We start from the raw sequence: 17303 nt of genomic DNA, 5'->3' as shown, positions 1-17303 counted from the left end.
AAAAGAGTTTAACTCAGTCCCTGTGACAGAAAGCAAAATAGAACAAATGAATTAAGCTAGATGTCAGCTGCCGCTGTATAAAGATAGAGTGGATGCTGGCTGAGGCCCCACCCTTGGCAAGATGGAACCCCAGGCTCCTCAGGGGTAGCCCCAGCAGCCCCGCCTGCTGGGGCCATTCCCACGCTGCTCCTGCCCTGTTTGCTGTCTCTCCCATCCATTATTATAAACTCGCTGCTTAAAATAGCAAGGTAAAAGCAGAGTCCCTCCCCCAGGGTGACATCTGGGTTCTGCTGGAGCTTGTGGGCACGCGGACCTCACATCCATCACAGCAAAGTTTAGAATATAATCTCCAGGAAGTGGTGATCTAGAGCACCAGCCCATAAAAGGAAAAAATATTTAGTAATGTTTGGTCTCCAAGCCATTCCTTCTTTAACCCATTTTCAGGGTCCTTCTTGCTGCCTCTCCAGTCTGGTTAGGAAAGGGTTAGGTGGGTCAGTGCCAAGAACTAATCAGCTCTTTTGACTCTACTCATTCTGCCCCCAGCCAGTGCCTAAGTAAAACCTGACCCATTTTACAGGCAGGGAAACTGAGATGCAGAAATGGAAACAACTTGACTGGCTCAGCTACCTTTGTATCTGGTGCAAATTTTCCACGAGACTCTGCTGGGATAACTATTCAATCATTTGTGCAACTGAAGAGGCTAGAAGTTCCTAAACCATATTTAAATATTTTATCTGCCCCTACTCATGAAAGGAAACAAACTAATACACTTTTGTTCATGCTTTCATTCTTCAGATATTTCTAAGTCACCTACTGAGCATCAGACACTATGCTAGATGCATTTCTTTATTTTTTATTAGTATTTCTAAAATATATTTTATTGCATGTTAGGTTTGGGGGTACATGTGGAGATGTATTTCGATGTATTTCAAGTGCTATATTGTTTAACACCCATTAGATACGTTTTATTATTTCCCTTCAACATCGTAAGGATCTAGGGCTCAGGTTCCACAACTTGGTCAATATCACACAGCTAGTAAGTAGCGGGTGAAGGGCTATAATTCAGGCTAGTCTAACTCCTAGGCCCATTGTCTTTCCTCTCTTCCACTCTGGCTTCTTCACCAGCAGTTCTGCTTGAGTATAGCAGAAAAGCCTAGCAGGGGGCCCCGTGCCTCCGAGGGGAGAGCTGGAGTGAGTACTCTCAGTGAGGCTAAGGATGGTGGGAGGCAGAGGGGAGGAAGCAGGACCTACACTTTGGTTGTCAGGTCAGGGATCTTATGAGGACTTAAGAGTGGCCCACAGTTGAGCCTGCCCGTCCCCTGCTGTGTGGTGTGGCAGATTCATCCACCCATCTTTCCACTCACTGTCTGCCAGTCCACCCATTCGCCCCTCACCCTCTGACCTTTCCATTCCTGCACCTCCACTGGTTTGTCCATCCAGAAAGCCCCACACTTGTTAGGTCAACAACACAGGTTCTGCCCCTGGAAATAGCTGTTGTAGAACCCTGCAGGCTGTAGGGGCAGGGCAGGAGGACAGCAGAGGGCCATGAAAGCTCAGGCAGAGCGGGCCATAGCTGGCCGCACACCTCCACCCTGCACAGGCAGCCAGTGGTGGGGGCGGTTCTATACCCGCAGCCTTGGGAAGGATGGTAGCAGCAGGTGGAGGAAAGAGAGGCCAGCCCCGCCTTGTAGGCGTCAAAGGCCTTACTGTATCCCAGAAAGTACAGAGCCATCATCAGGACGCAGGGTTCAGGAACAGTCTTTACAGATACTATCTCTTTCAGTGCTCTCAGCAACCCCGTAAGGTGGGGAGAGTAAGTACTAATATTATTAACATTAAAATTAGACCCATTTTACAGCTGAGGGAACAGAGGCCCAGAGGCTTGCCCAATGTCATTGCCTGTGAAAGGCGGTGCTGGGAATTTACTGCATCTGGGTCTGATGCTCCCCTTCCTTGCAGAGCCAAGCCTGTTCTCCACAGGCAGCAGCAACCTCTCATCCTGACCCCAAAGATGCCTCTCCCAAAGCCTTGCAACCTGCCTAGAAGAGACCAAACTCCTCTCTTAAAACCACAGTATCCCAGGAGCACAGCCTGTAAGTTGAGTGGCTCTCGGGTTCTTTCTATGAATTTCTGAGCATTGAGGAAAGAGCCAAGAAACCCTTTCGGGAAACAATGGGTTAACCTAGCCTCCACTGACCTTTCTGGAGTGACTCAGTGTTCTCAGAAGGGAGTTTTTTTTTTTTTTTTTTTTTTTTTTTTTTTCTTCCAGCTTTGAATTTTTGCTTTCATTTTAGCAGCACAAAGAATGTGAAAGAGATTAGGTTACTATTAATACCATGGGTCTATCTCTAGATGAACAACTGATGGGGGGAATTGTTTGGGGTGACTGCACAAGGAGCTCTCTTAGCCTTTCTGTAAATCCAGAGGGTGACAGAAGGGCCACTGGGAACTCACCAGTCCTACCCCCGTGCCCATTTTTACCAATGGGGAACTGAGGCCTAGAGAGGGGGAGGCATGTGACCAAGGCCACACTTGTGAGGGGCAGAGTCAGAGAAGGCCCCAGAGCCCCCACACCCCAAGCCCGGATACACATGGCAGCTTTCTGACTTTTCATTCTGATGGTTTTGCTCATAGTGAAGGGTAAGCCATTGTGTCTATGCCGGGAAAGCAGGCGTCCCTCGGCAGTGCCTCGTCATCGTCCTTGCTCTCACGGTCACTCTCACAGGATTGAGGATGCTCCCGCAAGAGATCTGCTGAAAGTGCTGGGAGGTGCTTCTGGGGGTCCCCTGGGCCTGGCCAACTGCAGAGCTGGGTTCTGTACCTCCACAAGTGAGCTGGAGGGGGAGCCTGCCTCGGGAAAACCCCATCCTGCTTCCTAACCTTGGCCTGCTCATGGGGCTTTGGGGCTTGGCAGACTCAGTTCTAATCCTTCCTCTGCCTCTCCCTTGCTGGAGAAATCTCCCCTGGCCTCAGTTTCCTCATTTGAAAATGGAGGTAATAGCACCTACCTTTTAGGGTTGTTGTAAAGGTTAAAACAGGAAATACATGCAAGGTGCTGACACACAGAATGCACTCAGTTCCCTCACATTCTCCAAACAGGGCAGCTGAGTTCTCTAAGCCTGGCATTGACAAAACCAAACCAAGGCTCAGAGACACTCTGGTGTTCATCCTAGGTGGCTGAGCTCCCAGATTTCTCTCCTGCAAGTAAAGGAGACTCAGTCCTGGTCTGTGCTGTGGGCAGTCCCACGTCTGGGCTGTGGTTGCCCCAAGTCTGTGCTGTGCTCAGTCCCAGGTCAGTCTGGTTTCAAAGCCCCAGCTCCTTGCACTATCCCTGTACTGATGGCAACTCCCCCCAAAACAGAGGTTTTCATTCCGCAGGTGAGACATGAGGCCTAGTGTGGAATCCCTCCTGGAAGAGGGTCGGCCACAGTGTCTGGCCAAGTACGTATTTGCACCGTGCTGAACAAGTGGGTGAGTGAGTGAGTGGAGGGGGTACAGCCACCCCCAGTGTGTGGTGGAAGCCCCAGGATTCTCTCCTGAAAGTGGATCTAGAGTGAAAGGAATTGTAGGGGAGCAGGAACGGTGGAGAAGGACGGAGATGCAGGGAGAAAGCCTCCGTGGCAACAGAAAAGGGAGGATGAAGAAGTGGAAGGTACTTCCCCAATGGCTATGTCCTCTAAACAAAGTCGTGTTTGGGGAGGCTGGCCCCGAGCACCCCAACACTCCCAGAGTTTGCACATCTGTGGAAAACCTTCTCGGGGCCTGATTTTCTCCAGCCCTGCTCTCTACTCCTGTGGATCTCGTATTGGCTTTGTTGGCTGGCGGTGCCCTGGGGAGGAACCAGCACCTGCTCAGACCAATGACAGGAAATAAGCCTAAACTTCTTCCCAGGTTTCCTTTCCAGCTTGTTCACTTCAGCAATTCTTTTTTTAAAAATAGGTCCACTTGAAAAAATTTTTTCTTCTTCAAAATATGTACAATTGCTCAATCGGAGGCAGTTCAAAGGCACCGGGAATAGCAGCAAAGTATCTGAGCCTCCCATTTAACGCCTAGCAAATATAAATCTTGCCCAGTTCTGTTTGTTCCAGGCTGCTCAGCAGCTTCTTCCCTGAATGACTCACTCCAGAGTGACATGAGTCATCATCCTGGGGTCAAGGACCACACGGTATTCCCGGGTCTGTGAGACCCCATAAAGGGCAGGGCACCCAGTGGTCACCAGGAAGACATGAAGGATCAGAAACTGTGTCCCAGGCCCTAGGGCTGCCTCTGCCCTTCCCATGTGGGTGACTTTAGGGAGTCACTGAGCCTGAGAAGTAGGTGAATTTCTGGGCCCTTCTAACTTGCACTTTGGAGAGATCTCTTTAGTGGTACATAGGATTCTGCTTGTTGCAGCTCTTACGAGTCTAATGTAATTTTCAAGAATTGTGTGAACTGGTGGTTAAACACAGACATCATTAAAAAATAAATTATGTAAACTCACATTAAACAAAAAGGAGGTAAATACTCAAAATAACTGCTTTCTAATTATTTTACTACATTTTACCTGTGCTCTTAGGATGATTTATTTCTATTGTCTCTGCATGGTGGAAACACATATAGTGACTTTCTACTGCCCATCTCTTCTCAGTTCCATGATCAGTGAGGTCGAGTTAGTAGCTTGCCATTGGTCAGAGTGGGAGTATCCATACCATAGAAATTGGCAAATCGGAAACCTACATACATATCAGGACCTCCCCCCACCACCCAGAGAGCTGGCAGCACACCACTGAGCCACTCAGCCCAGCCCCAGGTCCCCTGATTCTTGCTTCTACCAGGGTGCAGAAGGAACGCAGGTGACTTTACTATCACCCCAAGACAGTATAGTTACAGAGATTTCATCACCATTGTCTTTGAACAACTCTTCCCAAGTGGACCACAGACCCCTCACACTCACCACGTCCCTGACAGAGCCCATTGTTTCTTTCCATCTCTAGCCCACTCTTCCTGTGCCCTAGAGAATGGACCTCAAGCTACAAACCCACAAGTCATAGTGACTCCTTCATTTCTGTCACCCTCCACATTCAATTAGATGACTCTGAGTCCTGTCAATCCTAGTTCAGAAATGCCCTTCCTCCCATCCCCGGCAACCCTGCCCATGGCTCTGTGTGACCTGAGTCACTGCAACAGCCTCATTTGTTTCCTTACTTCAGACCTGGCTCCTTCCATGCACCCTTCATCATGATAGCAGAGCAGTCTGTCTGAAACATAAATTTGATCATCCTTCCCCTTTGGGATCTTTAAGGATTCCCTTTTACCATGGGGCCAGTTCTGAGTCGCTCTTAGCCCTTCTCTCTGGACTGATCCCCTCTATCAGCCTTCATACACCTTATGCCCCAACCAAAGTGGACCAAAAGCCAACCTCCAAACAAGCCCTGCTTCTTTTCACCCTTTGCTTATATCGTCTTCTGTCTTCTTTCTATACCTTATGCGTTCCTACTTGTCCTCCAAGACCCAGTTCAAACATCCCCTCCTTCATAAACCCATTCCTCCTCTTCACCTCAGAAAAAGTTACTGCCTTCCTGTAGTAGTTTCCTATGGCATCTGTACCAAATTTTTACACATTTGGTGGCTTAAAACTGCACAAATTCATTATCTTACAATTCTTGAGGTCAGAAGTTCAAAATCCATCTCAGCAGGCTAAAGTCTAAGTATCGGCAGGGCTGTGCTTCTTCGGGAGGCTCTAGGGGAGAATCCATTTCCTGCCATTTCCAGGTTTAGAGGCTGCCTACATTCCTTGGCTGGTGACCCCTTCTTCTCCATCTTCAAAGCCAGCAGAGTCGCTAGCATCTTTTCTCCCCTCTGATCTCTGCTTCTCCCTTCACATCTCCGTCTCCTCTAACTTTCACCATCCTGCCTCCTTATAAGAACTCATGATTACATTGAACCCGCTCAGTTAATCCAGGGTAATCTCCATCTAAGTATCCTCAATTTAATCATATCTGCACAGGCCCTTTTGCCATTTAAGGTAATATCTTCATAGATTCCGGGGTTAGGATGTAGACATCTTAGGGAGGGGGAGCAGTCAGCCTACTGCCCTATCCTTCCAGGGCACTTTGGACAGAACTCAACTCGAACTAGAATCTGAATACCTCAAGAGCAGAGACTCTGCCTTATTCATAGCTTTATGAATATTTTTATATTCATATTTTTTATGACCTACATCCAGTACAGGATCAAACACAGAATAACCACTCACTAAATGTTTATTGAATTAATAAATCAGTGATATCATATTTCTAAAAAGAAGATAAGGTTTTACATTGGCCGGGCGCAATTGCCCATGCCTGTAATCCCAGCACTTTGGGAGGCAAAGGCAGGTGGATTACTTGAGGTCAGGAGTTTGAGACCACCCTGGCCAATATGGTGAAACCTCATCTCTACTAAATATATAAAACTTAGCTATCATCTGGGTTTCCATATAAGCAGGTAGGTGGCCTTGCCTGCCTCATTCTCATTGAGCTTCCCCAGGTTAATGGCCAAGTTTTTCTCTCGATGATGTACTGCAGTTTCTTGTCTTCCCTGCTACACAGATGTGCAAATTTCCCCATAGTATTCTACTAACTGAAACCTCACAAAGTGCAGGGCCTCCTCCTCTGACATCTTCATGTTTCTGTCCTACCATCCGGGTAGTCGCAAAGTAAATTTTCGAATCAACTTATCGATGGATGTTCTAGCTTTAACCTAAGCCCAACAGAAGACCACAGAGCAGCCCCACCAGCCCTTCCAGCTTCTCTTGGAATGCTGACTAAAGCGTTTCCTCGAACAGCTGGTTATGTGTGTTTAAATGAGGCAGCACCCTCATGCCTGCTGTGTGGTACTGTGGAACCATCTCCTTCTCAACAAAGCAGAGTCAGGAGGCTTTGCAAGGTGGTCATTGCCTCTACACTCAGACCTGGACTCATGGCTTGATTCCTGCTCTGGCAAAGGCACAGACTCTGGTATTAGGGATCCTGGCAATCAGCACCTGGGATTGCCCATTCCCATGAAGCAGGCCTCTGGAAAATGACCCTTGTTTTGGGGAGAAGGCAGGACGCATTGCATCCGCTTGATGGGATCGCACTAGGTCTTGATGGCCTTAGCTCTTTCAGAAGCCAACACGTGGGCTGAATCTGAGACAACAGCCTCTTCCTTGGCCTCTGAGCCTGAAGATGCCCTTTTCTTAGGATGGGGGCAAGGATGGATGAAGACAAGCTGGTGTTTTGTCCAGGCCTGGAGATCTGGCAAGGGCCATCTAGACCACCAGAACCCTATTGCCTTGGGTTCTTTAGAAACTTTGTTTCAAATAAAAACAAAACTTCCTTGACTTGGCAATACCACAGCCAAATAAATAAATAAATAAGCAAAAAAAGAAAAGAAAATTAACACCCAGCTCCCAGTCCGCCTCTTTGACATTTCCTTCCTCCTACTTCTCCTTCATCTTCCCCTCCCTTCCCAGTTTTGTTCTGGGAAGAGGTCATCAGGGCCTATTAGAAACCTATAGGAATACATATAGGAACTGGTTTGGGAAAATCAGAAGGAAAAGATGGCCTCCATGGTGCCTGCCTAAATCATTCACCCATTCTAGAAAGGCTTGTTAAGTGCCTCCTATGTGTCAGGTACTGTGCTGGGCACTGGGGCTCTGGGGTGTGTCCGCCAAGACCACCTCCACCAGGAAGTCTTTCCTGACCTCTCCTGGAAGTTGTATTCTCTTTGGTCTATGATAGCACTATGTGGCTACCCCAGTCTGCCAAGCAGTGGTTTCTGCATCTCATTTGCAAAGCCTGAGGGCTTCAATAGATAGCTTTCTTTTGTATTCCAGCTGTGTAAACATAACACAGGTACAGAAAAAGTTCTCAATACCTGGTGGATCTCTCCTTTTGAAAGCAAGGACTCTAGGAATCAAGACTCACTTTTCACCTGGCCTACTATACACCCAGCACAGCGTAGATATGCTAGCTCTTAAACTGTCTCAGTTCTGTGAGAAAGGAATTATATCTCCATTTTACAGATGAGGAAACTGAGTCTCAGACAAGCAAAGTAACTAGCTCTAGGTCACACAGTCAGAGGCAGAGTGAGGATTAAACACTGGGTCTCCTGTGTGTGCCCAAAATGGGATGTTTGCCTCTTTCTTAGAGAGGGTTTACTCCTATGCTTCTCTAATCTTAGCAAAGACACTAGGAGATGTTTTTTGACAGGGCAGGGCTCTTGATTATTCCAAATCTCAGCCCTTCTTCAGGGCCAGCAAAGCCAACAAGGAGAACAACACCAGCTGAGACGCAGTCCCTCTCCGAGGAACTAGAAGTCCTTCTCACGGCATCCCCTGGGGTAGATAGGAAGCAGCTGCGACTGTGATCATCTAAGATCAGCAGGAGAGAGTGTTCTTCCCTGCTGGGATAGAGTACCCTGGCTCAGGTCCCCACCTCCTGTTCATCTCCACTCTGGGAATCCCAGTTCTCCGAAGCCATGGAAATAGGCCCAATAACTTTGGGCTGGGCTGCTGGGCAGAGTCTAGTATAATGCATGTTACAGAAGGCTACAGCAGGATTGAGATGGGGATTCGGGGGCAGGGCCTTCTGGGGAGTGAAGAGCAGACTGCCGTGCTAACTGCCTGTGTAGGAATGAGTTTCTTCACCATTCAGGCCTCAATCTCTCCATCTCTATAGTAAAAGCTGGGCTAACTTGCCAGCCTGAGCCCTGCTTCCTGCCCCATGAGTTCAAGTCCATGTTGCCTATTGAAAGCAGTCACACAGTGGGAAGTTAGGGGCCTTCCTGGCATCCCAGGGCTGGAAGCCGTCATCACAACTCCCTGATCATGACTGGCTGGAGAGTGAGCATGTAACCTGACAAGAGCCAATGAGATGCAAGAAGACTTTGCTGGGTACCCTGGAAAAGCCATCCTTAACTGCCACCTTGAGTTCCAGAGGGTAAAAACAGAATCCATCTTAAGATGGTGAGGAAGAACTTGTCTAAGGATGGAATCAATGTGAGGCAGAGCACAGCTAAGAGCCAGAAAGAAACTAAACTAGGTCTTGAGGCTGTCTTCTCAGGTCCTTATTAAGCCATGCCTGATATCCCCAAGTCTTTTCTGTTTGAGAACCAACGAATACCTCTTTTTTCTTAAGCTGGCTTGTATGAGCTTTTTTGGCACTGGCGATAGAGTCCCAACTGATGCAAACAGCCCAACCTTTATAATGCTGCCTGGGGGGTCTTTCTTGGCACCAAAGTCTTCTCTCACCTCTCTGCTCTGCTGCCTACCTGAGAGTTTAAGCTGGGAACTCAGATCAAGAGCTGATGAGTTTACCCTAAGTTATTCCCTAACTTAGAATATCACCATGCCCTTTTCCTCAGAACCTCTTCCTCCTTCTGCATTCCCTGCCACCATTGATGAGCCCAGCATTGGGCCAGAAACCCCAGCCCAAAACACGGAACCTTCTCCCACCTCTCCAGGATGCCTGTCCCCACTTTTTCCTACTAATACACACATCCAAACTCTTAGGGCTCCAGAGGAGGCACTCGGTTTGACCAACCTCCATGTTCCTGCCTAGAAGATAGACTGGTGCACAGCAAGATATGTTTGTTGAGTCAACTTTCAACCTTCAAATGATTTTCAAACATCATTACTTCCTGGGGGTGACTACTCCACCTACCTACCGCTCAGCTCAGAGTTGGATGGGCTCGCACTCTCAACCCTCCCCAGAAGAGCAGAGCCCAATACCTGGACAATGGCTGTGTGAACAGGCTCACAGCCCTCTTCTTGGACCCCCAGCACCAGAGTTTAGGGTGGGGACTCCCATATGCATGATAGAAAGGAAGCTCACATCTTGCCCACTGAGGCCAGCAGCAGGGTGGGAGCAGTTGTGGATCTTGGCGAGGGTCTTTTTGTCACCAATAGACTGAGCTGAACTGCAGGATGGTGGGTGGGTGCACAAGAAGCCACGTGATATAGTAAAACTGAGCAGGCCCTTGGTTATCCAGATCTATGCAAACAGCTACATTAGCTGAGTCTTTAGACCCAAGTTAAGAACAGGTTATGGCGAACAGTGACAAGCAATAGCAGGGGTGGGTGGAGGCAGGGAGGGTAGATGGAGGAGCCTGAGAATGGCTCTCCCAACAGCAAGCTTTGGTGATTGGAAGCACATGTATTTCAAGGTCCTGCTTTTTAAATGTGCATGTAAAACTGTGACTGCTTAATGATATGAGACAGGAAGTAACCATAGAGAATTTCTCCCCAGGGGAGTTATTTTTCCACCATGGAGAGGTGGGGATGGTCTGGGAGTGATTCCAAGGCATAAGCAGGAGAGAAACTGACATTTATTGTACCAGGTGCTCTACCTGACTCTTCAGATCCTTTATCTTAACTAGTCCTTACAGTAGCCCTGCATGGCACTATTATTCCCATCTTACAGATGAGAAAATTGAAGCACAGAAAGGTGAAGTAATTTGTTCCAGACATCACGATTACTAAGCAATGTAAACGGGGTTTGAGCGCAGGGCAGGCTGACTCCAAGCCCAGGGTCCTGCTCAGTATACCATAGTGAAGGCTTCTAGGTCAATACAGAGCCAGGTGACAGCAGCAGCAGCAACTTCAACCAAAAACGAAACGCTGACACAGGACCAGAAGAGGTTTTTCTGGCTATGACTTCACCAGTTAATTCATCATGGGGAAGGTATCATCCCTAACAATCAGATTCACATGTGTTCTCTGTTAACCTGCAGCTTGTTATATGTACAACAGCTCTACTTAAATTAACTGGTAAATAGCAGAGAGTTCATCCAAGGGGTTAAACTGAGTCATTCTCATGAAGCGTTTTTTGTTGTTGTTGTTTGCTTGTTTTTAGAAAAGTCTCTGAGTAAAGAGAGCTCTGAGGGCAGGTTAAGACCAGGGCCTGCCGGGAGATGCCTCAGCAGTTTTGCAGGGGCTATTCTGGGCTGTGAGTGGGCAGGCAGGTGAGCAGACCCCCCTCCCTGCTCAGGCCCCACAAGGAGCGTGGGCACTGGGAAATCACTGGGTTTGCTAGGGTTTTCAGGGATCACCCTAGCAACATTGCCAATGCCTGGGTGGAGCTCCTGCACCTTGGGGAACATTTTCCCAGGGTGGCCCCAGGCTCCTTACATCAGCCCAGGCACCCCTCTTTCCTGTGTCCACAGTTGGTATTTCCTAGTTATGAAATGATTTTTTCATTAATGCTATGATAGAACTTAGAGGAATGTAGATATTTTTAATATGACAACATAAATTTATAGAACAGAAGGTTTTTTCTTTCTTTTTTTTTTTTTTTTTAACAAAGTCACCTAATTTGGAGTCACCCTGGATCCTAGAAGCCCCAAAGGTCTGGGACATTGTTCTCCTGGCTTTTCATCTCTTGTCTTCTGATCTCTCCTTCTGGAGCCCCTACACAGGGCCCTTCCTCTAGGGTTGGCAGAGTTTGGGAAACGCAAAGGCCCTTTAGGGCCCTGGGCTGGAATGCCGGCTGGAGTATGGCTGGCAGGCTTTGTGGTTGGGACAGGCTTGGGAGCAGCAGCTCTGCTCTGCTCAGCCTGCAGGTCAGCACGGGAAGGCCCAAGTTGGGCAGGGCCCCCAGGACAGGAGGGAGGGAGCAGCTACCCAATGCTTTCCTGATATCCTCTTCTGCCTCAGTTATCTCTCAGTTCTCTCCTATCAAAATCTAGCCATCTTGCAGCCTTGTTCAGTCTGCATGTCCAGATGAGAGAGGGTGATAACTAACCAGAAAACAGACTCCTGGGGTGGGTGGAGGGTGGTTCTCCTATGAAGTAATCCATCTTCCACACAGCTGGAATTCTAAAACATAGCTGTGGTCGCAGGCCTCCCTCAAGTCAAACATTACAGTGGCTCTCTGTATGCTGATTCCCAAGTCTGGCTGCTTACTAGAAGCATCTGAGGTGTGTGATAAAATGAAGATTCCTAGGTCCTTCCCAGATCGACTGAATCAGAATATCTGGGAATAGGGCCTGGGAATCTGCATGGCTAAAAGCCCCTAAGGGAAATCTGATCCAAAGACCACAGCTGGAGAATCCCTGGTCCACAGATGAAGTCCAGGTTCCTGGGCACTCATGCAAAACTTTCTGCTCTGAGACTGACAAACCTCTCTGGTTTTTCCTCCTGCCACTAGCACCAAGGTATCCTGTACCCCAGCCTCACCTAATGCTCCAGCTTCCAGAATATTCCATGTGCTGTCAAACCTCAGTGCCACTCCCCCTGCCTAAAAGGCCATCCCCCACATCTGTCTCCATGAAAGACCCTACTCATCCTTCAGGAACCACCTCATGATCATCACCAGATTAAACCCTCTGCTCCATTTCCTTTTAGCAGTTTAAATTGTTTAGTTGGAAACGTAGACTTTAACCTTCTGTTTGCCACTTTCTAGCTCTATGACTTTGGCTCTTGAATTTCGATGTCCCCACAAATTGTTATAAAAAATACTAAAATTTGAAAAGTATGTAAATATCTGTAAATTACATATACAGTGTCTAGCACAGGGTCTAGCACAAAATGACTAATGGAATGGTAAATTTTATTATTATTATTCCTATATTGTGATGGCATTCCTCTAACACAGAGTTCAACAAACTATGGCCTTTGGGCCAAATCTGACCGACTGATAGTTTTTGTGAATAAATTTTAATCAAAATACACAACCATTCACCTGTATATTGTCTATGGCTGTTTTCATGCTATGAGTGCAACTGAGTAGTTGAGGCAGACACTGTATGACCTACAAAGCCAAAATATTTACTATCTGCCCTTTTTCAGAAAAGTTAGCCAACGCTGCTCTGACATAATTGCAATTATTCGTTTTTAGTTTGATCTCCCCCATTTGGCTAAAAGCAACTCAAGGATCTTCATGGCAGACTCCTATTCATCCTTCAAAACCAAGTCTTTCTCATCTTTGTATCTCTAACATTTGGTATATAATTAGGGCTTGTTATATGTTAAATTGAAGCAAATAATTCTGTAACCCAGTTTAAGTACACACATCTCCTGAAAACCTCTATGGGAAGATGGGGTAAGTGCCAGCAGACCCGGCTCTGAGCCTGCCTCCTTCCTAGCTTCAGTGTATAATAGTCTCACTGCCTCCAACCACCCAAAACCCAGGACTCTTGTGCTTTGCAGCTATAATATTTCCCCTGATAGAGAGGGAAGGCAGAACCCCTCCTAAGAAATTGGCTTTCCAAAGGTTAGTATATTCTCATTATCCAAAAGTGTATATATGGATGGTCTGAGGGTTCCCATGGTCCTTACAGGGGGCAATTTGGTGGACCCGTTTTTAATAAATGAACTAATGGATTGGCATTTTATTTAACTGAAGATTCATATTTTGTTTAGTTTCGACTACCCATGAATTTGTATTTCCTGACCAAAGCTCCTTTTGAGAAGAGAACTAGGATTTCCAAGCAGTGAGACCATTTCTTTGTGAGCTGGTTATGCAACCATTCTGTGACCTTGGGCCAGTCACCCGCCTCTCTGGGCCTAGGCTTCTGTGCAACTTTCGGACTTGGCTCCCTGGAGTTCTAGCCAGAGGGATGAACCAACTCGTGTGAGTGAAAACAGTAGCCTGGCAACAGGTAGCTTGACGGAGAGTCTTCCTACCATGCCTCTATGCTGCAGTAACACATTCCCTGTCCTCCCAAGAAATACAGCAACTCATTCCTACTGCCTTTTCTTGAGGCTTAAAGAAGATACTTTAGCCCTTAAGTAGATCTTCAGAAGATAAGAAAATGCCACGATGTGGAAAACTGTGCTGGATGAAATGGAAACACTCAGCTCTCCCCTGAGGCCACATGAAAAGCACATGGATAAAAGCCACAGGCCATCCCTTCGTTGAGCCTTTGCGAGCAGCAGCCCACCCCCTCTTTCAGAAAGTAATTCCCCCCTTACCCTTCACCCTCCTTGCAGACACCCCCATGGGATAAAATACTCGGCCTGCAGGAACCTGGTTATCTGGGGACAAATCCGTGTAACTGTGCGTTGAGCTGACTTTTATTGATTTCCCAGCAGGTGATTTATAACTGCCTGCTTCCTAAAAGGGCTTGTGGCCAGATGGCAATAAAAACACTCAGAGGCCAAGAGAGTTAAAAATAAATCCTGAAAAAGAGAGCAGAGGAAAGAGGGAGATAGACAGCTCCACAAGCCGAGGTGGGATGACTGCTCAGTCTGGATGACAGGGATGGGAATCTTGCTTTTCAGTTCTACTGACGTAACCAATTGAGATCAGCAGCATCTTGTTTTTGGCTATTGCAAGAATTGCAGGGCAAGGAGTAGCAACATGTTGAGCTTCCAAAACTAACCATTAGTGTGACGGAGAAGAAAATTAGAGTGAGATTTTGCATTTTAGAACTTTATAAAGCTCATTTCACAGAGAGACTCCTCATACAACTATGTCACCATACTGTTTTCACAACAGGATCTGGATGTGCTTTAAAGCAGGCAGTGTAAATAAAAATTCTAGGTGTTATGTGCATGTCTGATGGCTGGTCATCCTCCCTCCCTGGCGTGGCTTTAGAGTAGACCTTGACTAAAATGAGCTTAGGATCATGCGAAACCGTGCACAACGATCCTTTAGCTCAGTGAAAATAGGCAGTGCCTTCTAATTCTGGCTGTAGATCACTGTCATTTGGTACACTTGGTGAATGGGTTATTTAACAAATTCTGGCTTCACTAGTTGCAACTAACCAGAGATCAGATCTCTCAAAGGAAAACCAAGAAGGCTATTGTTAGGCGCATAATTGTGCCCCCTAATCCTCCTTCTAGTTCTTATGTCAAAATGCTAATCCTCAGTACATAAGAATGTGACTGTATTTGGAGACAGGACCTTTAAAGAAGTGATTAAGTTTAAATGAAGCCATTAGAATAGACCCTAATTCAATCCGACTGGTGTCCTTATAAGAAGAGGAAATTTGGATGCAAAGGCACCAAGGATGTGCCTGCACAGAGGAAAGACCATATGAAGACACAGAGAGAGGGTGACCAGCTACAAGCAAAGAGAGAGGCCGCAGAAGAAACCAGACCTGCTGATGCCTTGACCTGGGACTTCCTCAGAAATGTTAGAAAATAAATTTCCATTGTTTAAGCCACCCAGCTTGTGATATTTTAATATGATAGCCCTGACAAACTAATATTGCTAATGATAGAATCTCTCAGCCATATCGGATTTAAATTCAAGTCTGTTTCAAACACTTAATCTTTAAAATTGGGATCAATACATTTTGGAGAATAATTGCTTTAGTATTTTTCCAGGCCAATCACAAAACACTTTTCAGAACATTTCGAATGAAATAAAAATTCTCTAGACTAGATCCCAAGAATTCTACCTTTGAAGAAGTAAGATTATCTCTATTTGCAGATGATATGATCTTATGTATACAAAATCCTAAGAAATCCACTAAAAAGCTACTGGTACTAATAAACAAGTTCAGCAAGGCTGCAGGATACATGATTGAGATACCATAAGCAATTATATTTCTATACACTAGCAATTAACAATCAAAAAATGAAGCTAACAAAGCAGTTCCATTCACAATGTCATCAAAAGCATAAATACTTAGGAATACACCCAACGGCTGGCCAGGTGCGGTGGCTCACTCCTGTAATCCCAGCACTTTGGAAGGCCAAGGTGGGCAGATCACCTGAGGCCAGGAGTTTGAGACCAGCTTAGCCATCATGGCAAAACCCCATCTATACTAAAAATACAAAATTAGCAGGGTATGGTGGCACGCGCCTGTAGTCCCAACTACTCGGGAGGCTGAGGCATGAGAATCACTTAAACCTGGGAAGCAGAGATTTCATTGAGCCAAGATCACACCACTGCACTCCAGCCTGGGTGACAGAGTAAGACTCTGTTTTTTTTTTTTTAAATAAATAAATAAATAAATAAATAAATAAATGGAATACACTTAACAAAATAAAAGCAAAACTTTTACTCTGAGAGATATGAAACATTGTTGAAAGAAATTAAAGACCTAAATAGATGGAATGCCACCTCATTTCAATTTCACATGGAAATACAAGGAACCAACAATAACCAAAATAATTTTATAAAGGAGAAAAAAATTGAATATTATCTACACATCCCAATTTTAAAACTTACTATAAAACTATCGTAATATAGTATGATACTCTACACTGCACAAGAAGAGACTTATACATCAATGGAACAGACCTGAGAGTTCATAACTAAACCCTTACATTTATAGTCAATTGATTCAACAAGAATGCCAAGAAAAGTCAATGGGGAAAGAATAGTCTTTTCAACAGGAATAATTGGCTATCCACATGTAAAAGAGTAAAGTTAAATCCATTCTTATACCATGCACAAAAATGAACTCAAAACATCTAGACTGGAGAGCTGTAACTGTAGAATTCTTAGATGACAGCATGTGAGTAAATCTTGGTATCCTTGGGTTAGACAATGCCTTCTTAGATACAGCACCAAATGCAGGCAACAAAAGAAAAAGTAAATAAATTAGACTTCATCACAATAAAAAAACCTCTGTATTGAAAATGATGCTATCAAGAAAGTAAAAAGATAACCCACAGAATAGAAAAAAATTTGCAAATAGCATATCTAAAAAAGGACTTGTATCCAAAATAAATAACTCTTATAACTCAACAACAAAAAGACAAACAACACAATTTTAAAATGGTCAAAATATTTGAATACACATATCTTCAAAGAATATATGCAAATAGCCAATAAGCACATGAACGGATGTTCAACATCATCAATCATCAGGGAACTACAAATCAAAACAGCAATGAGATACTACTTTACACCCATTAGGGTGGCTAAAATTAAAAAGACAGGTAACAGCAAATGTCAACAAGGATGTGAAGAAACTAGAATCCTTATATATTGCTGGTAGAAACATAAAATGGTATAACCACTTTAGAAAACAGTTTAGCAGTTCTTCAAAAAGTTACACATAGGATTACCACATGATCTACCATTTCTACTCCTAGATATGTACCCAAGAGAAATGAAAATCTATATCCACATAAAAACATGTATATAATATTCATAGCAGCACTATTTATAATAGCCAAAACGTGGAAACAAACTAAATGTCCAAAAAGTAATTAATGGATGAATAAAATATGGTATATTCATATAATAGAATCTATTCAGACATAAAAAGGAATGAAGAGCCAGGTGTGGTGGCTCATGCTTGTAATCCCAGCACTTTGGGAGGCTGAGGCGGGTGGATCACTTGAGGTTAGGAGTTTGAGATCAGCCTGGCCAACATGGTGAAACCCTGTCTCTACTACA

General features: G+C 45.4%; 1 protein-coding gene across 7 annotated transcripts in view; it reads right to left on the bottom strand.

Moving 5' to 3' along the window:
- Positions 1 to 17303, bottom strand: part of IRAG1 (inositol 1,4,5-triphosphate receptor associated 1) — a 122414-nt gene that overhangs the window by 82927 nt on the left and 22184 nt on the right. Inside the window, exon 1 of one of the 7 annotated variants that reach the window (XM_037728413.1) lies at positions 5520 to 5526. The exons of the other annotated variants lie outside the window; for them this stretch is intronic. The gene's annotated coding sequence lies outside the window, so the exon portion shown is untranslated. Of the gene's footprint in view, positions 1 to 5519; positions 5527 to 17303 lie in introns of those variants that run through there. 7 annotated transcript variants of the gene reach the window in all.

This window comes from Cebus imitator, unplaced genomic scaffold (assembly GCF_001604975.1).
Source record: "Cebus imitator isolate Cc_AM_T3 unplaced genomic scaffold, Cebus_imitator-1.0 Scaffold265, whole genome shotgun sequence".
Lineage (NCBI taxonomy): Eukaryota > Metazoa > Chordata > Mammalia > Primates > Cebidae > Cebus > Cebus imitator.
The sequence above is the reverse complement of the archived record's forward strand: the minus strand, read 5'-3'. Positions and strand labels throughout refer to the sequence as shown.